The 26,946-nt window shown below is 44.5% G+C and overlaps 1 protein-coding gene across 2 annotated transcripts in view; it reads right to left on the bottom strand.

Annotated features, from left to right (window-relative positions):
- Positions 1 to 26,946, bottom strand: part of LOC135111565 (homeobox protein Meis1-like) — a 618,646-nt gene that overhangs the window by 35,257 nt on the left and 556,443 nt on the right. For both annotated transcript variants that reach the window (XM_064024994.1, XM_064024995.1), the window contains exon 19: positions 5,592 to 5,729. The gene's annotated coding sequence lies outside the window, so the exon portion shown is untranslated. The remainder of the gene's footprint in view (positions 1 to 5,591; positions 5,730 to 26,946) is intronic.

The following is a 26,946-nucleotide window of genomic DNA, read 5'->3' as shown; positions in this document are numbered from 1 at the left end:
TCAAGAACAAGATCAGGAAAAAGACGAGGTAACAGAGAGAAGAGAAGAGGAGAGAGAGAGAGAGAGAGAGAGAGAGAGAGAGAGAGAGAGAGGAGAGAGAGGAGAGAGAGGAGACGAGAGAGAGAGAGATGAGAGAGAGAGAGAGAGAGAGAGAATACCAAACAATAATGAAAAGTCAGAGGGAAAACTAGATGAAAAAGAAAAAGAAAAGTAACAGAAGACAAAGAGAAGAGAAGAGAGAGAAGAGAAGAGAAGAGAGAGAGAGAGAGAGAGAGAGAGAGAGAGAGAGAGAGAGAGAGAGAGAGAGAGAGAGAGAGAGAGAGAGAGAGAGAGAGAGAGAGAGAGAGAGAGAGAGAGAGAGAGATCACACGAAAGATAAGAACTTACAAGAAAAAGGAGACGAAACAGAGGAGAGGAAAGGGAGCGTAAGAAAGGAAGACGATGATAAAAAGAACACAGGAAAAGGAAGAGGAGGAGGAGGAAGAAGGGCTCGCAGAAAAGGAGGAGGAAGAGGAGAGCAACAAAGGAAGAGGAGGAGGAGGAGGGGAGCTCAGGAAAGGAAGACGAGGAAGAAGGGAGAGCAACAATGGAGGAGAAGGAAGGGAACTCAAGAAAGGAAGAGGAAGAGAAAAAGGAGTGAGAGGAATAGGAAAGGAGCACAGGAAAGGAAGAGGAGGATAAGGAAGTGAGCCCAGGAGAGGAAGAGAAGGATGAGGATGCGGAGGAGGAGGCAGGGCGCTGAGGAGCACGCGGGGACGCCCAACACACCCTTGGCCTCCATCACTCCGCCGGGTTAGTCTCTTCGCATTATGCAAATACAAAGCAAATTTAAATTACAGCGCAGTAAGTAATCTCACGAGTATTAGAAAAAGCCATAATGAACTTTTATTACACCCTAATCATGATTTACTCGTCTAATTTCGCCTAATCAGGTGATGTATGTGATGAATAGTAATTAACTGAATAAGCCGCCGGGATCTCCCTGCGAGGCGGCTTCCGTTATACGCACTAGGATATTACTCGATAAATTTGGATAAAAGCCGCTGCCCCGCCGCCGCCCGCGCCTCCTTCAAGCTACCGAGGCGCCACGGGGTAGGGAACCAGCACCAGCAGCGCGAGGGAGTGTATGGAAGCCCAAGCTGCAAGAAGGAAAGCCAGTGTGTTAAGCATGACTCCGGGAACCGAAGGGTAGGCGAGCGAGGGCGAGGAGAGGAGAGGGGACGCCAAGAAACTCGAGGGAAGGCTGAAGATAATTTTCGAAAGAGGCTTTTCCTTCTAAGTAACTCGAAACTTTCCTGGAACCGATGCATTGTTTGGTTTGTCAATACGTCAATGTGTGCAGGACAAGACGGGCTTTCTCCTGATAGCTTTAACTGCTACGCGCGAAAACTGGTTTGCGATTTGTTGCGAGTCATATGGGGAATAATTAATAAACAAAATTACCTTGATGATATCACAGCTACATACACACAGTTTGGGACGAGAATGGCAGGCGTGAACAGGCATTCCTTCTTCCCTTCTACGTCCAAGTAGCAAAATTTCGCATCACACACCTATTTATCCTTTACTGTATCATTTAACCTCTTTGTGGAACGCCAAACCTTATGCCTCTGAACAGTAAGTCATCACGTTTGCCTGTACCTTTGTTTTTCATTCAAGCGTCTCAGTTTCTCGTCCCTGGGTGTACGAGGAGTATGTGGTTGTGTTGTGTTCCCGCGTCACTCCGGTAACCTGGTGTCGGGGAGGAAGCGTTCGTGGGATCCTCTATAGGCGAGTCTGGGTACACTGGTAATGAATACTGACAGGGTGGCCGAGGAGGGGAAGGAGGAAGAGGAGGAGGAAAGAGGAAGGAGGAAAGGAAAAGGAACAAGAGCTGCAAAGACGAGACAGACGAACAAGAACTGAAGGAACGACTAAGAAAAAAAGAAAATAAGTGAAACAAAACAAGAAACACAAGCACATTTAAAGCAGAAGATGGAGAAATAAAGAAAATCTTAGAAAAATAAAAAAAAAGAGTAGGAGAAGGAACAAGGGAAAATAAAGAAGCACGAGACATACACACATACATATAGACAAAAAATAAAGAGACAGAAAGAAAATATGAAAAAAAACAAGAAAATATATATAAAAACTGGAAACCGACAAGAAAGGAGGAGAGAGAGAGAGAGAGAGAGAGAGAGAGAGAGAGGAGAGAGAGAGAGAGAGCGAGAGAGAGAGAGAGAGAGAGAGAGAGAGAGACGAATGGACAGACAAAGACTAACACAGAGGCATACAGACAGCCGTGCAGATGGACACAAAAAATAAATAAAAAAAAATATAATAAAGCAAGAAAAAGAGAGAGAGAGAGAGAGAGAGAGAGAGAGAGAGAGAGAGAGAGAGAGAGAGAGAGAGAGAGAGAGAGAGGTAATAGTGTGGCTTTCCCGTGCCTCCATCCAAACAGATCACACGGCGGCCAATCAAGTTGCACTAATCTAATCTAGAAGCGCCACCGCATGCGTTCAGCGCGAGGCCACGTGACGCTTTTGTGACGGACCGCAGCACCGTTTTCTTTTTTTTATTTTTGACGTACACAAAAAGAAAAAAAAAATGGGAGAGCGAGAGCGAGAGCGAGAGAGAGAGAGAGAGAGAGAGAGAGAGAGAGAGAGAGAGAGAGAGAGAGAGAGAGACGAAAACCCAAGTAAAAAAAACAGAACACGACAAAATAAAACAAACAAAATACCTCAAAAAAATATGCGATAGAAAAAAAGAGACAGGAACAGAGAGAGAGAGAGAGAGAGAGAGAGAGAGAGAGAGAGAGAGAGAGAGAGAGAGAGAGAGACCAAAACTAAAAGCAGAATATGACAAAAAAAATGATAAAATAACGAAACAAAAGAAAGATATAAAACATAAAAAAAAGAAAAGAAAATGTTTGCAGTAAATACACAAATATATAAAAAAAAGTTTATTTGTACCTAATAAAAATCTTACGGAAAAAAAAGAGGATGTAAGTAAAAAAAAAAAGGAAAGGAAAAAAGCTGAGATCAAAACTACCCACAAAAAAAAGAAGGTTATTAACACACCTGTAATGTAGCAATCAATTATACAGGTGATAAATATTGCCTGTTTTGTCTGTTTTTCTATCTCTTATTCTTCCATTATCCCTTCCTCCCTCTTCCTCCTCCTACTCTCTCTCTCTCTCTCTCTCTCTCTCTCTCTCTCTCTCTCTCTCTCTACCTCTGTCTGCAACACTCGGCTATGGACAAACGTAAATTGACTGTCATTTTTCAGCTTTCAGCCTTGCATTTTGAACTGGCCGGAAGAGGTGTTAAAATTCTCATCTGGTCTTGAATAAGTAAACACTCGTGCTCGGTCACTCTGCGCATTGCTCCCCATCTCTCTCTCTCTCTCTCTCTCTTTTTTTTTTCTTCTATTCTCCTTAATCAACGCGTTAATAATTCGCAAACCTTTCTTTCTACGTGGCTCATGCTAACTTATATTTTAATCTGTTTTCTCCCTGAAGCATTCCCCCCCCCCCCCCTCTCTCTCTCTCTCTCTCTCTCTCTCTCTCTCTCTCTCTCTCTCTCTCTCTCTCTCTAAGTGACACCGTAAATAAGAGAATAAACAACTTAGTTTAAAATGATATTCCAAAGTGATTCAACACAACAAATTACGTCCTGAGATGGAGGCGGAGGGCTCTCTGCCGCGCCGCCGCCTTCTCCTTGTAGCGGGCCGGGGCGCTAAGGATGGTTAATTATTTATACAGCATTTAGCGGCAACAAATTGGCCTCGTTAATCCCCCCCCACCGTGCCTCCTGGACACCGGCGGGGGAATTTCCCTGGAGAAGGCGTGGGTAGTGGCACAGAAAATAGGGAATCTTAACCCCCTCGCCTCGTCCTCTCCCTCTCTCCTCTTTCTCTCTCTCTACGTCCCTGGCACCACTCCTCCCCCCCCCTCCTCCCAGGACAAGCTTTTAAAACTATGAATATTTAGCAGTATGCCGAGTCCCCGTGCACAGGCCCTATTTAGCCCGTTATGGAGGCGTGAGCAGTGTGTAGGCGGCGCTGGCGGGGTAGCAGACGAGGTAAAGGGGGCAGGACAACACGTGCTGATCTGCCTCTTTAGTTCCTCATAGGGAAGGCACCTCCGTCACCCCTCCGTAGGCTGTGGTGCTAAAAGGGCGGTGCTGGGTGGCTTGGTGTGATATGGCCGTACGCTGTAGTGTGGTGTATAGTCTAAGAACACAAGGGAAGCTGCAGGAAGCCACTAAGCCTACACGTGGTGGTCCCTGTATGAAATATCCATACGTACCTGTGTTCATTTATCATCCCTATCCATAAATCTCTGATATTTTTTTAATGTCCCCTATTGACTCTACACTGGCAACCTGATTACTGAGTCTATTCCAGTCATGTAGCCAGTTGAATATCTATCTATCTATCTATCTGTCTATCTATCTATCTGTCAATCTACTTATCTACCTATCCACATATCTATCTATCTATCTATCTAGCTATCTATCTATTTATCTATTTGTCAGTCTACTTTCCTATCTACCCACCTAATTGCATATCTATATCTATCTATCAATCTATCTCCCTATTTATCTACCTGCGAATGAGTGAAGTCAAATTATGATTATATTTACCTATGATTATATTTTTACATAGCTGCAGTACACAGCGCCTGAGTTACATGCCACAGTTCCTGTCTTCATATTCGTTTATCTATTAAGCTAACGTACTTGCAGTTTCCGGCAGGACTCAATTCAGTCTCAGAGATTACCACGTCCGAGCGCTGACCACCCGGCCGCCGCTCCGCCGTGAGTATGAAGCAATGCATGTGGAAGTATAAACATGGATGGTACTGTGGGGGTGGATGAAATAAAGGAAGCACTAAAAACTTGAGTCACTACAGTAGAGACTTACTTGCTCCTTATCGCTTCAGTCCTCATGCGCCGTAGTCCTATCCAACTTGTCTCCCTTAACTTTTCCCTCTTCTCTCTTATCTCGTCTCGGCCAGAGCTCTCCCTTGCTTACTCAATTCCAATCCTTCTCTATTTAAGGTATCAGCGTCTCTAATATTCCATCAGGTATCCTTATTCTGCTCATTCTGTCCTCTTCACTCCCTACTACATTCTCCCATTCTTCACTCGTCCCTGGCATCCTTAAGTCTCTCCCAGTCCTCCCTAGCTCGTTGTAGCAGCCACAGCCCATCTCAACCCATCCTCAGCCTGCCCCAGCCCCTCCCAGCCCGTCCCAGCCACTCCCTGTCCCTTCCGTCCTCCCTAGGTTCTCTTAACTCCTCCTGCCCTTCTATAATATCTTCCAAGTCCCTTCCCGGTCCCTTCCTAGCCCCTTCTTGCTCTCTTTCTCACGGCAGCCCCTTCGCCTCACCCTCCGGCCCGGCGTAGCGTCTTGGTGCGAACACAATGCATGTAAAGAGCTTTGTTACGGTGAAAACAATGAATACAAACACACAGGCGAGGCGTTGGGGGAATTTCATGTATATATGCATATAATAATGGCACTTCCTGGCCCTGAGCGGAGAGCCAAGCTGGCACTACGTAACACCCGCCATTCTGAGGGAGTGTGGGAGATGTGGAGGAGTGTACCTGGTGGGGATGTGCTGTGGAGTGGCTCAAGGGGGTGGAGGTGCCGTCCGGGGTTGTGGAGTGGCCTAGGAGTGGGTGGAGGTGCCGCCCTGTGTTGTGGAGTGGCCTGGGGGTGATGGAGGTACGAGTGGCTTGACGCTGTGAGGGAAACATGGATGAGTGACGGATTAAATTGAGTGGGAGAGTAAGTGTGAGTAACTGAGCACTGGATAAGATAGTTTAACGATGAGATGGAGGGTGAGTGTGTTTGGGTAAGTATGATGTCTTATAAATATCTGACCTGACAATACGTAGTAGCCAAGTAACGAATAAGATGAGTAAAAGTGATAGTGTATGAGTTTCTAAACATCGGATGACATTAATCACTGAGTAAGAGGGATTGGTAAGTGAGTGCTTGAGAAAGTAAACATTTATACATATTTCAACAACCGCACTTATGTTCAAGGTGAGTGGAGGAGTGAACGAGTGAGTGAGTGAGTGAGTGAGTGAGTGAGTGAGTGCGTGAATAGCTTAACATCTGACAGACACTGTAACACACACCACACCGTCACTACACTCCAAAAAGGCGACCATGAAGGGAATCCACCACATCACCACATGTACACCAGATCACCCAACCATCCATCCATTCACCCATCCATCCGTTCCAGTCACCGCCTCAGTGCACTCCTGACCAATAACTGACGGCGAAAGATCAAACCTTCCTGGACCAATGCGTCGTGTGCTGGAAGAAAGGACGTTGGGGAGGGTGATGAGGAGGACAGACAGACGGACAGACAGACAGACAGAGAGACAGACAGGCAGGCAGGAAGGCAGGAAGGAATGAGCAGCGTCTTGTGATAAACTTACCACCTCTCACCCTATAACGAGAGGAGGTTCCGATTCTAATTCCAAGGCCCCTTGTTAACCGTAGGGAAGGTTTTACGTGCCATTCTTCCGTTTACTGTATAATTAAACTAAGCGACGTTATGGTCCATCCTAAAATTTGAACTCAATTTTCTTGGTCATTTCACGCAAGACAGGTTTGGAAACTCCCCCCAATGCTCCAAGGGGATCCGATGGCCCAGGGGACGCAAGGGGCTAAGGGGAGAGAGAGAGAGGAGAGAGAGGAGAGAGAGAGAGAGAGAGAGAGAGAGAGAGAGAGAGAGAGAGAGAGAGAGAGAGAGAGAGAGAGAGAGCGTGATTAGTAGAGGCAATGGCACAAGAGGGGAAGAGAGGAGCTTGCAATGAGAGAAAGAAGTGAGGCTGAGTGACGTGATGTTATTGGAATGTAATGCGAAGTGTGAGGAGGCGAGGGGTTGAGAGAGAGAGAGAGAGGAGAGAGAGAGAGAGGAGAGAGAGGAGAGAGAGAGTGAGAGAGAGAGAGAGAGAGAGAGAGAGAGAGAGAGAGGAGAGAGAGAGAGAGAGAGAGCGTGGGTTTTCTTTAATTAAGTGCACTAAATTGACTGTTTCATTATTTACGTGTTTCATAATAAAAAAAATATAAACTACTACTACTACTCTACTACTACTACTACTACTACTACTACCACTACTATAACTACTACTGATAATCAAGACTTAATTTCTAAGATTTTTTCTAAGAGTGTTGCAGCAAAAAAAAAAAAATCTTTAAGAGAGAGTATGCCTATGGTTGCTCTGCTTTTCCATATATCTTCACGTCTCAGCATTCTTCACTTCAGGTACAAAAATAAAGGAGTATCTATTGAAAATCTTCCCGCCAAGTTTTCAGTAGAGGTCAAAACTCTATAGGAACTTTCTTTATTTGTTTATTTACTTGGAATGTTATCTATAAATATTTTTGGGAAGGGTTTCAAAATTCATGCTACGTAATAATATTTTTTCTTTCTTTTCTACTTTTCATTCCCTTTCTTTTCCTCTGCCCATTTTATCTTCTTATTGATCCTTCCTCGAAAACACGAATTTCCACCCTCTCTCTCTCTCTCACTCTCTCTCTCTCTCTCTCTCTTCTCCTCTCTCTCTCTCTCTCTCTCTCTCTCTCTCTCTCTCTCTCTCTCTCTCTTCTATTTTTTTCCCAGAACCTTTCTTTACTCACCCTCCTTTCCTTCTATTAATCTTTCCTCCTTTCCTCTCTTCCCTCTCTTCCTGCCTTCCTTTTCCCTAGTCCTCCCTGGGTCGGTCCTCCTTCCTTCCCTCTCCCTGCCTCCCTTCCTGCCTCCTCTCCCTCTTTCCTCTTTCCTCCAGATTTACATACGGCCTTGCCTCCGCCATATCTCCTCCTCCCGTTTCTAAATCAAGCAGCATCTCGCCGCCGCCCGACAAGGCTCGCAATATCTTCTAACTTTACCTGTAAGTTGTTTATAGCGAGTAATATATTTGTGGCGCGGTGAGGTTAGTCCCTAATGTGCAAGGGTGAGGTGCCGGACGTGTGTGTGTGTGTGTGTGTGTGTGTGTGTGTGTGTGTGTGTGTGTGTGTGTGTGTGTGTGTGTGTGTGTGTTCTCTCTTTCTGTCATCATTAACAGCAGCAACAACAGTAACAAATATATTTTTGAAGAAACTTAAACTGAAGGAAAGAAAAGGAGGAAAAAAAAGGGAAGTCACATCAATAATACAAATAAATATTACTTTTTGTCTCTCTCTCTCTCTCTCTCTCTCTCTCTCTCTCTCTCTCTCTCTCTCTCTCTCTCTCTCTCTCTGTAATGCTTCCCTCTTCTCAACTCTCCCTCACTCAACGAACGAACTGCAGAATAGAGACCAATACAGAAAAATACAAATAAAAGTAACCAAACTCTACACTATCATCCTTTATCATATTCTATTACTCCTTCATACCTATCTACTCCTTCCTTCTTCCTTGTATATTTCAACGTGCTCCTCCTCTTCCTCCTCCTCCTGACAAAGTGGCGCCATCTGTGTGCAAGTTTGATATTTTGTCTCACATTTCCCGTGGCTGGACACACGGCACCTGCTGACACCTGCTGACACCTGCTGACGCCTTCCTAAGTGGTGTTCAGTGACATATTAATAGCATTTTCTCTTTTCTATCTTTTTCCAGCCCCCGTCAGCGAGAGGAGACACTTAATTATGCTCCAGATGCTCCATAAAAGAGAGAGAGAACTGATGATTAACGCATGTATAATTATCCATTCATCTCTCTCTCTCTCTCTTTCTCTGTCTCTCTCTTTCTCTCTCTCTCTCTGAATAGTCATTTGCCTTTATGTACACCTGTATTTTGTTTCCATCATAGTTATTAAGTCAGGCAGTTAGTTTGTCTGTCTGTTTGTATCTCTCTCTCTCTCTCTCTCTCTCTCTCTCTCTCTCTCTCTCTCTCTCTCTCTCTCTCCCCCTTTCAAATCATCTGGGACTAACACTCGTAACTGCCCCCGTCTTATGCTTGACATACGTAGAATCTAATCACGTATCTCGTTCACTTTAGGAAAGGCGAGTCAGGAGGCGTTTCTACCTGCCGTGCTGCGACACCTGAGCCAGCCTGACCCTCGACACCTGTAGCGGAAATGGGCGTTGCATTGCTTCACTTACCGATATCTTAACCTATAGCAAGTTTTAACGTGATTTAATTTATTTGTGGACACTTGCCTTTGGAACTGAACAGAATTATGAAGTATTTAATGGGGCTTGCATCGTTTTTTTTTTCGTTTTGTTTCATAAGTTTTAGTAATATTTCAGCTCTTCTTAGCGGCACAGTGTGGGTTTTTTGATATGAGCCGCACTAAAATTTATACATTTTTACAAGTTTTGGCAATATATCCTGACTAACTCTTCAATATCTGTATCTGGAGTTGAACAAGATTTAAACATATGTCGTGTAGCTTTCGTTTACCTTCCTATGGGCCTCGGTGCCATATGTTTGTGTTACTATTTAGATACATACACTAGATTATTTTAACTCGATTAATTTATTTCTGACCTCTTCCTTTTTTTTTATAATTTATCTTAACTTAAACACGATTTCGATACCTCAATTCCAGTGTCGTAAGTTACAATTCTTCTCAAAACACAAGAGAGATGGATTACGTTTCAATAGGTTGTAGTAATCTATGAGCTGCGGCGCCATTAACACCAACTCAACATTATGATTCACTTCACTCCAGTACAACTCTCAATCCGCGAGTGATGACTGCGAATGGATGAAATGTAACACCTGAAATCCCTGAAAATATTACAACATTCGACCACGAGAGAGAGAGAGAGAGAGAGAGAGAGAGAGAGAGAGAGAGAGAGAGAGAGAGAGAGAGAGAGAGAGAAACGAAAACAAAATCGGGCTTGAAAACATGACGGGTTCGGGCGATGCTTCTGAGGGTGTGGGGGACGAAGCGAAAGAGGAAGAGGAAGAGGAAGAGGAGGAGGAGTAGGAGGAGGAGGAGGAGGAAGGAAAGGTATGCCCACTAACCCCCTCCCTTTTTCACTCCTGTCCTTCCTGGCTTCATTCCCCCACCCCGCCTTTCTGACCTCAGCACGGGCCTGGACTCAGCATTGCAGAGGCGGATTCTGTATTCATGGGCGCGTCGGGTCCTCAGTCAGTCAGTCCGTCATGTGTCGCGCGGGTCAGGTCGGGTCTGGTAAGGCGAGGTCATGTGAGGCGAGGCTGGAAAATGTGTCTGACGGCAGAAGGGAAGGAAAAGTGTTAAGTAATGTTTGGCGCCGCCGTGTGCTGTGGTGCTGTGGTGTGTTTTATCCTTTTCTTCTTTAGTTTGTGATGTGTTGCTTTTTTCCTGTGTTGTGTTTCAGTTGGGGTGTTTCTTTCTCGGTGATTCACGCTGCATTTTTGTTGTGTTTGCATTTTTGACGGAGACGTTGTGTTGTTCGGTTTTTCTCTGATTTACGTTCGATTTTCGCTGTTTTCGTCATGGGCTTCACTGTCATTTTATGTAACATTTCGTCTGAATCACGTTTCATTTAGTTCGTATTCGATTTATAATAATTTTATATCCTTTCAAGTTCTGTTCTCATTTGTTTGTTAACAGCATAAAATACTCATCACTTTCAGGCTGTGGGATACTACCGCACATTTGTATATCATAAAACAAATTTCGCAAATCATGTTAAAAAGTGCGCCGCTTGGATTCACGTTAGGACGAATTCATTGCTTTCAATAAAGATACGAGTAAGTTCAGAATTCTTGGTGCACAAAAAGGAGACTGTTTTGTAGATTTTGCATAGCTTTGATATGTGCGATTGGTCCAGAATTTGTTAAAGATTATCTGGCGTAATATGCTCCACATTTACATGCAAGCGTTCGGTTTATGTGCCAATTTACAACCATTGTCTTCGATTTAAGCAGTGTTTGTTTTGTAATGCATCCCATTAGTGCTACAAATCTGGTCGGGATCGCGCTTTAGGTGTCGCGACGCCGTCATGCAGCTTAGTGAACGATGATTACTGAAAAATCTCACGCCATTAGGCATCACACGTCTTGTTCCAGCAGCTTACCGGCCTTGACCTGAATACATATCGATTTTCTCCAATGCAGCAATATTTTTATGACTAATTACAAACTGAATAATTGGATAAAGAAAAAAAAAAGGGCACAGAAAACGAGTCATGTCTTGCTGATACGATTTTCTCGCCATATTTTAACTTCCCACATGTTTTTCTGATGATTTATTTATCTTTCTTAATGGGGAGGGACGAAGAGAAGGCCGACACAACACATCTCTGCTAACCGTCGCTATTCTTTCACTTACAAACTCTTTTGCACACCTGGATTCCTTTCACTTCAGATCAGCACGTTGCCAGATGAAGCTCTGCAATTCCCAGCTGCTGTGTGGCCACCCTGGGCAGTTACTGTGTCTACACTCACCACTACCACTGTCGCGCTGCTTGGACTCACCGTCTCTGGCATTGAGGGTGGCTCATTACCCTCGAAGTGTCTTGATATTTCTTATTAATTATATGATAGGGAGTCTTACTTACTTGTTTCTTTTATCCACTGTCTAGGATGGTGATATTTGCCTTGAACCCAGTCCGGACCTGATAGTAAATGGCTTTAGAACGCTGAAAGTGTCTGTTTGCCGTTCAGTTGATAATGACTGAGCAAGGCAAAATGGGAGGCAGGTCGGAGGGAGGACGCAATGGCAGTAGGTAAGACTGAGTGGATTAGAGACGGCTTGGTCTGGTTATAAGAGGCTGAAGAGTGAAACAAAACTGAAAAAGGTCTGGGGAAGATTGAATAATGGTGAAAGATTATAATGATGGAATTAACGGACGCGGAACGGAGTTAAAAGGTCTAAAAAAAGCAAGCAAAAAAAAAAGAAAGGACTGTATAGATCTGCGAAAGGCTGGAAATGGCTGGATAAGGCCGTAGAAATCTGGAAAGAAAGACGGATAGGAACAGAAAATGTTAAGAATACGCAAAAGGGCTGGATAGGCCTGGAAGCCGCGAGAGGGGGCAGGATAGGCCTGGGAAAAGGCAGTAGCGGGAGCGGCGCGGCTGGCGGGAGGGGCGGCCGGTGCCTCATCAGCGCGTTATCAGGTGCGCCCTGGATTTAATAACAACTCTCAACAACACAGCGAGGAAAAGCGACACAAACTCTTTTTCGCGACTCCCAAACAACTTTTTAAAATTCCACAATGAAAGATTAATGGAAAAAATGACAGGGAATGTTACTGAAGTGACACTTTCATTAAAAATGCAGTGGTAGCAAATCCAATATGAATAAACAAGTGCGATTCCTAGACAGATTGGATGTCCAGCCTCGCTGGCTCGCATGAGTGAGGGTGAAAACATAAAAACACACGGAAATATAAATATACATGGATATAAATATGTATATTTATACTGTACTTTACGTTAAACAATTTTATATATACGTAATAGGAGCAGCCAGGCAGCGAGGCGCACGTCCGCGGGAAACGAACACAAAGCAGTTGTGAGTTGGCCTGGATTATGTATATCACGACGTCCGCGTTAATTTACCTTTCGGGGGCCTGACGGGGGCGTGGAGGCCAATATTTACACCCTGGCGGAGGGGCGGCGGGGCGGTGGCGGCCGGGCACCAACATGTATTTATCATCGCAGCGCCGCGAGGCCCGACGCCGCTGTGCTCCTGTCGACGGATTTGTCACACAGGCGCCGTGAATAACGGAGACGACGACGACAACGACGAGAGAGAGAGAGAGAGAGAGAGAGAGAGAGAGAGAGAGAGAGAGAGAGAGAGAGAGAGAGAGAGCCCTTTTATCAGATTTTCCAAGTGTCGCTGCTGCCGAGTTGGACGCAATCATTCCTCATCGCTTATTTACGTTCGTGGATCTGGGATGTGACGAGGCCACCGATGTGTGTGTGTGTGTGTGTGTGTGTGTGTGTGTGTGTGTGTGTGTGTGTGTGTGTGTGAGTGTGTGCTTTCCTTATTTCGTCCTTTCCCTAGCTCCTTCTTTCCTTCCTTCCTTCCTGCCTTCCTTCCTTCTTCTCTCTCCTCTCCTTCATGGTTCGCTGCGTGCCGTGCTGTCCTCCTCCGTTTATCTCGCTTCCCCTGTAACTGCCTTCCTACTCACTCCAATTTCTGCTCACAGCTTTACCCTTGTCTCCCCCTCCTCCCGCTCTCCTCTTCTTCCTCCTCCTCCTCCTCCTCCTCTTCTTCCTTCTTCCTTCCTCCTCTTCCACCTGTCTCCTTCTCATGGTCCTTCCATGCATTAATTCGTTTCGTTTCACTTTCACATTCTTTCTCTCTCTCTCTCTCTCTCTCTCTCTCTCTCTCTCTCTCTCTCTCTCTCTCTCTCTCTCTCTCTCTCTCTCTCTCTTCTTCTCTTCTTTTTCATGTATCATTCTTTCGTCTTCTTTACTAAATGCTGCAATTTCATCTTCCACTAACACCTTCCTGAAACCTCCTCCTCCTCCTCCTCCTCCTCCTCCTCCTCCTGTTGCTACTGCTGCTCCCCCCACTGCCCAGAATAATCACAGCCGTCATAAGCGCCATAACCACATAAGCAGCACTTACCCAGATAATTAGAGCAAGGAGGGGCAGCGGTAACGCCCCTTTGTACCTAAGCGTAAGACCTTCGTGCTAATGTTCTCAGTATAAGCGGTAATGGAGTGAAAAGTGTCGCTTCTTAGCAAGACTTCACAGTAACGCGGCCTCTTGTCGTAGTGAAGCAGATGCTGGGTTGCGGTGGAGGGGATGGAGAGGTGGAGGGGCGTGGTTGACGATTGAATGCCCAATCTGATTGAAGCTGGCGTGGATGATGGTCCAAATGTCAACCATAAACTGATGGTAACTTGGTCTTGTCTTTGTATTACCCACACGTGTCCTCCTTCGTCTCCTCCCTTCCCTGCCTTTTCCTTCCCTTCCGTGCCCACCACCGGGAGTACATTATCGCCCCCTGAGGCAGCGGCGGGAGGAGGAGAGAGTGAGGGAGGGAGGAAGAGGTGAGAGGAAAGCAGTGATGAGTTGAAGAGGACCTGATGCAAAGTGACTGGCTGGAGAGACTTACGAGAGAGGGAGCGGGAAGGAGGGACAGAGAGACGGAGGGATGGAGGGACTCACTAAGCTAACTTCCCTCCTTTCTTCCCTTCTTTGGCAGATCCCTCCTTCCGTCTCCCTTTCCCTTTCGAGCACACACACACACACACACACACACACACACACACACACACACACAGGATTTGGGCGTTAGATACAACACAATAACGGAGCGACACACACACACACACACACACACACACACACACACACAGAGTTTCTTCCGCGTCATTGGGTTGCGTTGCCTCACTCGGTATCAGGAGAAACAGAAACAGTGCGGTGAACGATGCTTTGTAGCTTTTCCCTCCTCAACACACGCTGAGGAAGGATCTTGTTCGCTCGTCACGCTGGGCTCTTACACTCTTTTCTTCTGCGTTACTCGTATTGACAGTGTTCTTTGTAGTTCATGGTGGTGGTGGTGGTGGTGGTGGTGGCTATTCTTAGGTAAGTTAATTAATCAGCACAGGTATTCATGTTAGTTCGTACATATATACCTGCCTTCTACACTTGCTACACACACACACACACACACACACACACACACACTCCTCAGCAAACAATCACACATTAGCTCTAAACTTAAACACACACACACACACACACACACACAGAGCCAGTGACCCGCCATCTCGCTTGTCAGGCGCAGAAGAATCCTTGACATATTGGGAGAGTTGCCTCTAGTTGCAGGCTCGCGACGCCCGAACCAAGTGGCGCAGAAATTAATGCTATTTATTAGGCAATTTTGGTGTGTAATCAGTAGGGCGGTAAAGGAAGCATCGAAGCAGGGAAGGACTCGAGGAGAAATGGACGAGAGAGAGGGGAGGAGGAAGGGCACGCAGAGGAAGAAGGAGCTTGATGGAGAAGGTGGAAGAAATAGACTTGTATCTTGAGGGTTACTGAAGAGAGAGAGAGAGAGAGAGAGAGAGAGAGAGAGAGAGAGAGAGAGAGAGAGAGAGAGAGAGAGAGAGAGAGAGAATGTAAATACATACAAATAAACCCACGGTTTTTCTTTCCCTGGATAAAAAAAAATAGTGTCGCTTATAGGTAGAACTGGAAGTTACGGAGGAGGAGGAGGAGGAGGAGGAGGAGGAGGAGAAGGAGAAGGACCATGGCACGCCTCAGTTCCCTGGAAGAGGAAGGTTATGAGAAGATCACAAAGGGAGGATCAACCAAAACGAGGAAGAATAAAAGGGAGGAGGAGGAGGGAGGAGGAGGAAAACTTTTGCCACACTCGATGACTATAAATAAACTGGCGGTCCACGTTTTGGGGAAGTAAGTGTGATAACATTAAGGAGGTTTTTTATATAAGGAATTGATTGTTGCTGTTGTTGTTGTTGTTGTTGTTGTTGTTGTTGTTGTTGCTGTTGTTGTTGTTGCTGCTGTTGTTATTGTTGTTGTTGTTGTTGTTTTTGTTGCTACTGGTGGTGGTGGGCGTGGTTAAAACAGCTTCACTCTTCAACATCATGAAGGAGAAAAGATAATTATGAAAATATCACTTTATGTCAATCACGTAAATTTTCCACAAGGTTAGGCTGGGATAGACGGCAAAAAGCTCTCTCTCTCTCTCTCTCTCTCTCTCTCTCTCTCTCTCTCACATATCACCAGGAGAAGTGAGTTTACGTCAGTTTCCCCTTTACCGTTTTTTTATGGAGCGTCCCACAACAACTGGTAGCGGCAAGAAGAAAGTTGGTTTATTTCAGTTCGGAAGCAAATTAATACACGATTATCTCCCGCAGCCAGCAGCTCTTCACCTTTCTCATGTCGCTCACTCCAGTAAATATTAGAGTCAGAATTCTCCCGAAGCACGAACGCAAAAGAAAAAAAAAGAAAAAAAAGAAAGAAAACGGAGAGAGAGATAAAAAAATACCCACAAGAGATTTATTACCAATGACTGTATCCCATTTTTTTTTTCTCTCTTACTTTCGTTTTCTTTCTTGCGTTCTGTCTTTCTCTAGCGTTTCCAGGCCCAGTTTCTCCCTTGTTTTCTTTGTTACCGATGAGAGAGAGAGAGAGAGAGAGAGAGAGAGAGAGAGAGAGAGAGAGAGAGAGAGAGAGAGAGAGAGCAGCCAAGCGATGTGTAAATGGTCGCTGTAAAAGGTTGAGTAAGTCTAATGGATGTTGTGTTTTTGCCAACTTCTCCATGTGAAAGACGCGACCTCTCTCTCTCTCTCTCTCTCTCTCTCTCTCTCTCTCTCTCTCTCAGACAAGACGAAAAAGGAATATAAGAGGAAGAGGAATATGCTTGAATGAATACGAAGCGGATAAACAACAACAAAGGAAGAATATCAAGAAGAAAGAGGAATAAGACGAGATGTAAGAAAGGAAGGAGAATAATGAATAAACAAGAAAATAAGACCACGAAGAAAATCTGGAAGGAGAGAAGTGTGAGGCGTGCAAGAAAGGCAAGAAATGAAGGAAATAGATGAAAAACAGAACAATATTGTTACAGAACGGATCGGTTATAGAAAACGAGAGAGAGAGAGAGAGAGAGAGAGAGAGAGAGAGAGAGAGAGAGAGAGAGAGAGAGAGAGAGAGAGAGAGAGAGAGAGAGAGAGAGAGAGAGAGAGAGAGAGAGAGATGGAAGGAAAATATAAGTAGAAGAAGAGTAACAAGAACAAGAACAAGAACAAGGAGAACAAGAGGAAGAAGAAAAAGAAGAAGAAGAAAAAGAAGAAGAAGAGGAAGAAGAAGAAGAAGAAGACGATGACTACAACGAATAAGAAAAGTCATCAGAATACAATAATTGTCAGACAGACACACACACACACACACACACACCTCGCCATTTCCCACGCGCCCTGACGCACACCCTTTTATGCCCCTGAAATATCCCCACCAATTACCCCGTCCAGGCATGAACTGGGGCGGCACGGGGCGGGCTGGGGCTGGCCGAGGCTGGCCGGGTAATGAGAGGCACGTGGAAACTACAGAAATCTTTTGTCAGCACTTGGGTCACTCGTTTTCTTTTCACACGTGTTGAGTTCTGTCGTACGCGAGGTTGAAAGTATCGTGCTTACAGAATATTTTTTTTTAGTCGGCATTCTCAAGCATTTCCGTGTCTGATTTCGACTTCTAACAATTTCTAGTGGAAGTTACTGAGGTTTTCGACTGTTTTTAATTATTTTGATGGTAGTTTAACAAGCCCATTATCGACACGAAAAAAAAAAAAAAATAGCTGTGGAAACCTGACCAAATCATCTGCAGGGTGCATTTGAGAATCGTTCCCATCGCCCTTATGAGACCCAAAGCATTTCAAAATAGGGGCCTGGTAAGAGAGCGGCGTAGCAGGTGTAGATACCGAGAGAAGGAGAAAGAGAGCGAGGGAAAGGGAGGGAGGTGTTCGCGGGGCGGCTCACCCTCAGCACGCACCCAATTTGTTCTGACAGCCACGAGCAGCGGCCGCCTCCCTCCTGACGGCCGACGCTCCCTTTGTTAGGCGACGTCAAGTGCGCTTCTCCGCGAGCTTCCTTTCAATACCTAAACGTCGACTAAAATAATATGTTCCTCTTTACCGCTGACGGCCATTAGGGAGGCTGGGACGCCCTCGCCTCTATCCCCCGACGCAGCAAGATTCAAATCCGCCGAGTGACCAAATTGGCACAAGTCGCCATAATTTTCCCGCCTTCGGCAATAACTGTCAGGCGATTGTTGTTGGCGGGAATTTTAAATGATTGCCCTGAGCGGTTATATTGTAAGTTCCCCCGCGAGATCCCTTCCCTTCCCTTGCCTTGCCTCGCCTTGCCCTGGTGGTCCCTTTTCTCCTGCCCTTCTCTCCTCGCTCCCCTTCATTCTCTTCTCTCTTACCTTCCCTTCCCTTCTTCCTTCCTTCCTTCCTTCCTTTCTTGCGTCCCTTTCGCACCCTAATTTTGTTCTGTTTCCTTCTCTTGCTCTGTGTCTCTCCAGTCTCCTCCTCCTTATTGTCCTCCTCCGCCTCCTATTCTTCCTCCTCCTTCTCTCCTTATTCTTCTTTGTGAGAGTCTTCTTCCTTCCATCTGCTTCTCCTCCTCTATTCTTCCTTTCTCCTTTTGAGGACACACACACACACACACACACACACACACACACACACACACACACACACACACACTATATCTTCGTTTTTTATGGGATGCAAATTTTGAGTTGATTAAAAAGGATGATGATGATAATAATACTAATACTAATAATAATAATAATAATAATAATAATAATAATAATAGTAATAATACAAACAGCAAAAATCATCATCAGAATAATAACTCACATGCACACACACACACACACACACACACACACACACATGTATACACGTTCATGCAGGGGAAAAAAAAAACCCGACATGAACGCACAATAAAACCTACTGCGTGTGTGCATGTGTGCGTGTGCGTGCGTATACATACATGCAGATACACACCTGCACCACTGGCACGTTCAGGTGGGACACAAAGCAAAATATTCTTCGGTAAAAGCAAAAAAGCAGAAAAAAAAAGCCAAGTGAGGTGGGGAGTCGGGAGGAGGAGAAGAGAGGGAGGCAAAGAGAAAGGGTTGGAGGAGGGGGAGGAAGGGGAGAAAGAGTGAGGAGGGGGGTAAGGTAGAGGGCCTGTCTAACTTGTTTCCACGAGCAGCTGTCTGGATTATGCTGCTTTCGCTCCGCCATAAAGAAATAAAAGAAAAAGAAACCAACAAAAAGAATCGGGTCCGTAATTTCGTTCATCAATCATTACTCCACTTTTAACTCCTCCTTGACGTTCGGCTTCATAGACTCACTAAATAATTTTCTTCCGTCAGCGTGTGATTTTTCCCCCTCGCCCGACGATCCCCTCCTACCCCTACCTGTCCCTACCTACCCTTACCTTCCCCCCACCTGCCCTCCCGCTCTCCCCTCAACTCCCTCACTCAAGCCATTGTTTCACGTTAAAATTATACCACTAAATCATTCATGCCCCCCTCAGCAGTAGAGGATCCCGAGGGGCGTGGGTGTGGGGCGGCTTGCGTGCGTGTGGCCTTGCGGTGTGTGTCCAGCAGCGGCGGGGAAGGGAAGAGAGGAACCGTGACGCTGAGTGATATGTGAGCAGGTGTGTTCTGATAGTGATACTGTGATGGTGCCTCCTCCCTCCTGTCCTGTCTCCCTCCTGTCTCCTTTTTAGATCTTACGTCCCCTTAGATTAGATAGAGTAGATAGTCACGAACAGCCTTGCAAGGGACAATAGATCTGATGATTGTTTTTTCCTTGTGTTCGTTTCTGCTTCCTCCTTCGTCTCCGTCGCCGCCGCCGCCGCCGCCAGCTCGGTCGGTCGCTCGGGCTCTCTCTCTCTCTCTCTCTCTCTCTCTCTCTCTCTCTCTCTCTCTCTCTGAAACATTCACCTGCATCATGATATATTTTTCAGCGCTCGGGGAGTTCGATAAAAATACACAAAATATAAATTCCCTCGCAATAGAAACGTCCTTTCTCTCTCTCTCTCTCTCTCTCTCTCTCTCTCTCTCTCTCTCTCTCTCTCTCTCTCTCTCTCTTACATCTCCGCGGGTCTCGTGTGTCGGGCAGAGCCATCTAGCGACTGCCAAACACACACACACACACACACACACACACACACACACACACACACACACATTCGTGACAGAAGGAGGCAGGGCTAATAATTCTGTTTGTCTTGGTAACAGAAAAGAGCTCTTAACCCCTGATGAAATGACCTCGCCGGGACCCCAAGCTGTTTTCCCCCATTAAAGAGAAAGATTTCCAGTGTTTTCCTGATCACTTGAGATTGCGAAAAGAGAGAAAAAAAAATGCCTTTGCGAACGTCAGTCAGTCACTCTGCTGCCCTGCATGGAGGAGCACTGGCGGTGGAATACAACTGAATGTGCGGATAAAAGGAGGTGAGACAAAAAAAAGTTTAGAGGCGTATAGATCGAGAGGGGATCTGATAGAGAGATATAGAAGTGTTGGAACTGATAGAGATAAAGTAAAAATTTCAGGTTGGTAATCAGGACAGGACTGGGAATAAAGGATTCAAACTGATGAAGATAAATTACAAAAAAGTTTAGAGGCGTATAGACAGAGAGGGGATCTGATAGAGGTATAGAAGTGTTACAAGGAATATAAAATTGCTTGATGCAGTCAAGATATAGATTTGGGGTTAGTAATCAGGACAGGACTGGGAATAACGGATTCGAACTTGACGAAGATAGATGAGAGAGAGAGAGAGAGAGAGAGAGAGAGAGAGAGAGAGAGAGAGAGAGAGAGAGAATGTATTGACGGAGTATGGCTGTGTAGAGGAAAATAGAAGTGAAATGACTTGGTTACGGAAAAGAGTGTGAGGGTGCAGGGAAAAAGAAGAAAGGAGAGCATCACTTAGGCAATGTTGGGGGGGGAGAGTTTGTAGGGGCCAACTATAGAAAGTAGGGATGAGTAGGCAACGCAGTGGCTCGCGGTGGTCAGTTCAGTATCCGCGGAGGTAAGCCAGGCCGAGGCGGGTGACTTAATCTAATTCCTGCAGGACTGGTCTCGTGTAATCTGATGAACATGAGTCACGGTGCCGCCCTCTCTCTCTCTCTCTCTCTCTCTCTCTCTCTCTCTCTCTCTCTCTCTCTCTCTCTCTCTCTCTCTCTCTCGTGATAGTTAAATATCAGTGGAACAATGATTTCTCTTATTAAAAGTTTCATGCACACACACACACACACACACACACACACACACACACTTGTTAGTGCGTAAAATTTAGTGAAATACGTAAATATTTTTTCCCAACAAAATAATTATCAAAGGAAATTATTCTATTTCTCTTCTCTCTGGACACTTGGGTTTTTCCAACTAAAAAAAAAAAAAGTAAAAACTACATAAAAACTCCACAAAAAAATGCACAAAAAATCTAGCGCCATCATTCTGGTTATTTTTAATCAGCATTTCTTTCAACCCAATTATATAATTTCACTAGAATAGTAATTATTATTATCACTATAAAAAAAAAGAAATGCGTGACCTTCGACTTCGCTAATCACTACAGATTTTCATTTATTTATTTGTTTATTTATTTATTTGTATATTCTTAACTTGATGTGAAATGTTTTTTTTCCAGTGATTAAACTTGTGTATGGATTTATTAGCTTAATAAGGGAAGAAGAAGAAGAAGAAGAAGAAGAAGAAGAAGAAGAAGAAGAAGAAGAAGAAGAAAAGAAAACACGCTCCTTATTATGTCTGTCTGTCTGTCTGTCTGTCTGTCCTTCCGTCAGTTCGGCTATCTGTTTTTACAACCTCAAAAATCACAAAGGAAATAATTATAACAGTACTTTCTTTCCTCCTCCTCCTCCTCCTCCTCCATTAACCTCGTGACTCTGGCCTGACACACTATCATCTCCTCCCTGTCTCCTCCCCTTCCCTCTTCTCTCCGTCATACACGCTCCTCTCCTCCCTCCTTATAAACTCTTGCTGTCTCCTCCACTTCTCAGCTCCTCCATCTCCTCTCCACCTTCCCTGCCTCTCTAAACTACCTCCTGTTATTACCTTCCACCTCCTCCTGTGTCCACCTTAGTTTCTCTCACCTCCACTTGTCTTTGTCCTAAATTTCATCCACTTTAGACGTCCTCCCTCTATTCCCCTCGTTCCAACATCCATTATCCACTGCAAACTCCACCTGCTTAGTATCAATTTATCCACCCTTTTCTTTCCTCCTCCATATCCTTTATTTATTACGTTCTCCATCTCCCATTTCCTTCATCTCTCCTCATTCTTTCTCCTTTATTCCTTTCTCGTTTATCTCCTCTTCAAATTCCTCCACTTCTCTCCACTTGATCTCCTCTTCAACCTTTCCCTCGTACGTATCTCCACTTCTCTCCTCAGTTCATCTCCTCTTCAACCTCTTCCACTTATCTTCACTTCTCTCCCCAATTTATCTCCTCTTCAACCTCTCCTCTTCCACTTCTCTCCACTCCATCTGTCTCTTCGACCTCTTCCACTTATTTCCACTTCTCTCCCCAGTTCATCTTTTCGTCAACCTTTTCCACCTCTCTCTCCACTTCTCTCCATAACCCTTAACTCTGTCACACTCCACCCTCCACCCTCCACCTTCCCTTACAGTCTTGCAGTCCCTCGCTCCCCTCACGCTGTTGCCTTCCCTCCACGCCCTCGCCCCGCCGGCAGCTCCTCCTCGCCGCCCTCGGGGTCTGGCTGGAGGCGCCGTCTCTCCTCCCTGACTCGGCACATTGTAATGCAAAGTAAATGAGCCATAAATTACAGCGGGCAACACGCGGGGACGCCAAAGGTGGGGGTGACCTCTGCTGACACTGCCCCTCTCTCTCTCTCTCTCTCTCTCTCTCTCTCTCTCTCTCTCTCTCTCTCTCTCTCTCTCTCTCTCTCTCTTCCGTATCTTCCTTCATTAGCTGTCCTCTTCTTCATTTCTTCACTTCCTTAGCTTCCTTCTCTTATCTTTTCTCTTCTTTCCTTCTCTCTTCTTGTTTCTGGTTCTAATTTTTTTTCCCTTTCTTGTTTTTTTTTTATCTTGGGTTTTCAGAATCTCATAATTTTATTCTTTTCAAATTTTACACTTTTCTCATTTTGTCTGTGTTTTGTTGCTATTTTCTCTCTCTTGTTCTTGCTTTTCTTCTTCTTATTCTCCACTTTCCGTAACCGTCTTCCTGTTCTTCCTCCTCCTCCTCCTCCTTTACTGATCTTCCTTTCCTACTCCTGTTCCTCCTTAGTTTCTCTTCCTTTCCTTTGCCTACTTCTCTTGTCCTCCTTCTCTTCCTCCTTCTCCTTCTCCTCATCTTCCTTCTCCTCCTCCTCCTGTTCCTCGTTTCCTCATTTAACTTCCTCCCCTCTGCAGTGTCTTCCGTTGCAATGTCTTGTTCATTTCTTGATGCATTTTTAAAAACAATCCTTAGTCTTCCTATTTCCTCGCCCCGCTGGCTATTTATTGCTGTTCCGGCCAACTTCCAACCCACTCTCCTCCACCTCTCCCTCTTCCATCCCTCCATTTTCCTCTCTCTCTCTCTCTCTCTCTCTCTCTCTCTCTCTCTCTCTCTCTCTCTCTCTCTCTCTCTCTCTCTCTCTCTCTCTCTCTCTGTTCAATAGAGTATTAATTTCTTTTCTTCTGATATGCTGTTTGTTAATTTTCTTCTTTGTTTTGTGTCTTGCATCATTTTATCAATTTTTTTACTTATATCTTACAAGAATGACTTAAAGATCACTATTTTTAAAACTTTTCATTATCGATTTTGATGGATTTGCTCTCTGATTTCCTTTGTGTTCTTTATACATATAATTTTCCCAGCTGATCTTTTAAAAGTGTACTATGAAACATGCTTTATATTTCCTTTATATAAATAAAATAGTGTACCCTGTTTTTTTAAATTTTTATTCACTCGGTTTAATCTTACCCACATAACATACCTCCTTTCATCCCAACACCCACTCCCTCTCCCCTCGTCCCTCCTTAACCTAACCTCGCATCCCCTCACTTCCCGTCCCTGCTTCTCCGCTCTTTCCTCCCCTTCCCTCCCGCCCGTCCCTTGAAACTATTCTAAATTAATTGGATATTTTTCTCCACGCAATTTCGCTCCTGAACATTACTCGGCGAGGCCTCCCTAGTGAAGTGTATAAATCAAGGCCCTTCTCTGTATATCTCCACTTCCTCCTCCTCCTCTTACTTCTCCACCTCTTCCTTTTCCTCTTTTTTTAAGGAAAGTTTATCCGTTTGTCTTTACTTTCTTTTTTTTAATCTTTCTGTGTTTTCCTTTTGTTTTTTTCTGTGCATATTTCTTCTTTTTCTTCTCCTTTATCTTCCTTCCCTTGTTTTCTCCTAGTTTTGCGTCTTTTTTATCCTTTATTATTTTTTTTACTTTGGTATTTTCATCTTTTTAATTTTCGTTTTTTTCTTTCCTCCCTTTGTTTAAATCTCCATTTTTCTTTCTCTCCTTCCTCTTCCTTCTCATGTTTTTCCTCTTATAATCTAAATTTTATCCGTGTATATTTTCCTTACTCTTCATTTTTCTTTTTTTTTATCTTCGTTTTTTTTTTTCTCTCTCTCTCTCTCTCGTCTGTGTTTATCTCCTCTTTCCATTATGCCTCTCTTTTCTCCCTTCTTCTTCCTTTCTCCACCCACACCCTGAACAGAATCTTTCCTAAACAGAGCACAAACAAATAAAGAAAGAGAGAGAAAAAAAAAATAAATAAATAAACAAGTAAGCAGAAGATAAACACGAACAAACAAAAAAACAAAACAAATGAAAGAAGACTAAGAAGAAAGGTGAAGGAAGGCGAGGACAACGTTGAAGAGAAGAGCGAGAAGGGGAGTAAGAAGAGGAGACAAGTACAGCATTCAAACACTACTCCAGAACTTCCTCGCGCCATCTAAACCCCTTAGGACGTAAAAATCTAAGGAGGCTCCAAGATATTCTAATCAAATAGACCTCAAGACGTGATCCCGCCGGCCTGAGGAGCACGTTAGCAGCCCATCAAACAGCCCAGCATCACAGTTCGCCGCAACCAAGAAGGGAAATACGACTTTTACATGCAAATGAGAGGTGATCTTAGTTCCCCTCTTTTTAAGCTCCCTCTCCCTCTCTCTCTCTCTCTCTCTCTCTCTCTCTCTCTCTCTCTCTCTCTCTCTCTCTCTCTTTCATCCCTCTCCTTGTAATTTGCTCCTTTTTTTAATTCTGTCTCTCTCCCTGCCTCCCCTTTTTTTCAATCTTGATTCGTGGAGGAGAGAGAGAGAGAGAGAGAGAGAGAGAGAGAGAGAGAGAGAGAGAGAGAGAGAGAGAGAGAGAGAGAGAGAGAGAGGGAAAGAGGGAGAGGATTTAGGTGAAGGAGAGACGGAAGAATTAAGTAAGGTAAGATGGCCTATTAAGATCCTGTTTTTTTTTTGTTTTTTTTTTTTTTGCTCTATTTCTTTATTGCCTTACTTAATTAACGTGCCAAAGAGTTGCTCGTTCGTGGATGTTTAATGATGGATGTTGATGAGGATGTGATGGTTCTCAAGACTCGTTACTTTTTCTAATATATTTTTTTCTATCTGGTTATAACTCTAATCTGTTTCTCTCTGTTTTGATCCTTTTATCTGTATATTTTTTTTCATCTGTTTGTATTTATCTTTTTTCTTTTTATCTAGTTTTTTTCCTTTTTATTTTTTTCATATTTTCATCATTTTCATGTATTTATCCATTTTTTTGATCTATTTTTCTTTCATTTACAGGCGTCTCTTAATTCTATCTTATTTTCTGTACTCGTCTCTTTGTTTACTGGTTCCCGTTATTCTTTATTTAATCCGTCTGTTTTTTTTATCTATCTATATTTTCATCTTTTTCAGCTCTATATATTTTTCATTAATTTATAACTCCTGATTTTCTCTGGCATGATTTATCACCATTCTTGTTCACTTATGTCACCAAATTATGCTTTTTTTTTATCATAACACTTTTGCTTTTCTTTATCATAGTTTAGTTTCTTAGACGTATCCTTTAAGTCTCTCTCTCTCTCTCTCTCTCTCTCTCTCTCTCTCTCTCTCTCTCTCTCTCTCTCTCTCTCTACTTCTCGTCCTCCTCTTCCTTGACCCCTGCTTCTGACTGGCTCGTGTCTCCCCCTATTCTAATTTTCCACCTCAGTCCCCCCCGACAAGCCCCACGCAGACACACACACACACACACACACACACACACACACACACACACACACACACACACACATTCCTTTTCTCCAGTGTGTGTCTAAGTGCAAGATTTTATTTTCAGCGAGATGAGTGCTTTGCAGAGAGAGAGAGAGAGAGAGAGAGAGAGAGAGAGAGAGAGAGAGAGAGAAACACGGCTTCCATATATTTTCCCTCACTAGTTTCCTTGTGTCTACTCCACGGGTACGTTTTTTCCCTCCTTTTTTCCCCCACGTTCGTTCTTTCCTGATGCTTTTATCCGGTCACTTTTTACTTTATCTCCCTTTCCTTGTTGTTTTCCTCCGTCACGTCACATACATACAGACTTTTACGCCCCAAAAACGCTCCCGTAGACGAATAAGCAGCAGGAGGGGCAGCAGAAGGAGCAGCAGGAGGAGCAGGGGGAGGAGCAGGAGCAATGGCGGTCGTCTCTTTCGCAAAAATTCACCTCTTCCTTCACGTAAGGCGGTCATTGTAACTCACCTTGGATGCCATATATATATACCTCCGCTGACATCATAAAGTTTCCCCTCTGCTTCCACTTTTCCCTCCTTTCCTCCCTTCCTCCAGCCCGGCGCCTTCCCTCGTTCCCTCCCTCTCGTCCCCCTCCTGTCTCCTTCCCTCCTATCTCTCCCCCCTACCTCCGTGTCGCCTTCTGCTGCTGCTGTTTCTGCTTTTACATGACCTTCTCCTCCTCTTCCTTCTTCTTCCTTCTTCCTCTCCTCTTCCTCTTTCCTTACCGCAGGCTTCTTCTTCTTCTCTTTCTCTCTCTCTCTCTCTCTCTCTCTCTCTCTCTCTCTCTCTCTCTCTCTCTCTCTCTCTCTCTCTCTCTCTCTTTTTCTTCCTTCGTGTCTATCTTGTGCTTCCTCTCTCGTCCTCTTCCCTTCACCTTCCTCACAGCTTTTCTTCATTCTCCTCCTTCCTCTTCCTCTTTCCTCTTCCTCTTTTTTCATTCCCTATGCCTTCCATTGCAGAATTCTTATCCCCTCTCCTTTCTTTTCTTTTTTTTTTGTCCTTATCTTTCGACTTCATCTTCCTCTTCCTTTCTTTATCCTTTCCTTGCAGATCTTCCTCATTTTCCTCTTGCTAGTTTCTCCTTTTTCTCTTTTTTCATCTCTTTCCTTTTCCCTCTTTTCTGTTTCCTCGTTTCTCTCTCTCTCTCTCTCTTTCTCTCTTTGCTCATCTCTATTTCCTCGTGTCTCTCTTCCTTCTTTACTCTCTCTCTCTCTCTCTCTCTCTCTCTCTCTCTCTCTCTCTCTCTCTCTCTCTCTCTCTCTCTCTCTCTCTCTCTCTCTCTCTCTCTC

Source organism: Scylla paramamosain, chromosome 22, assembly GCF_035594125.1.
Source record: "Scylla paramamosain isolate STU-SP2022 chromosome 22, ASM3559412v1, whole genome shotgun sequence".
Taxonomy (NCBI): domain Eukaryota; kingdom Metazoa; phylum Arthropoda; class Malacostraca; order Decapoda; family Portunidae; genus Scylla; species Scylla paramamosain.
Note: the sequence above shows the minus strand (reverse complement) of the source record. Positions and strands in the feature narration are given on the sequence as shown.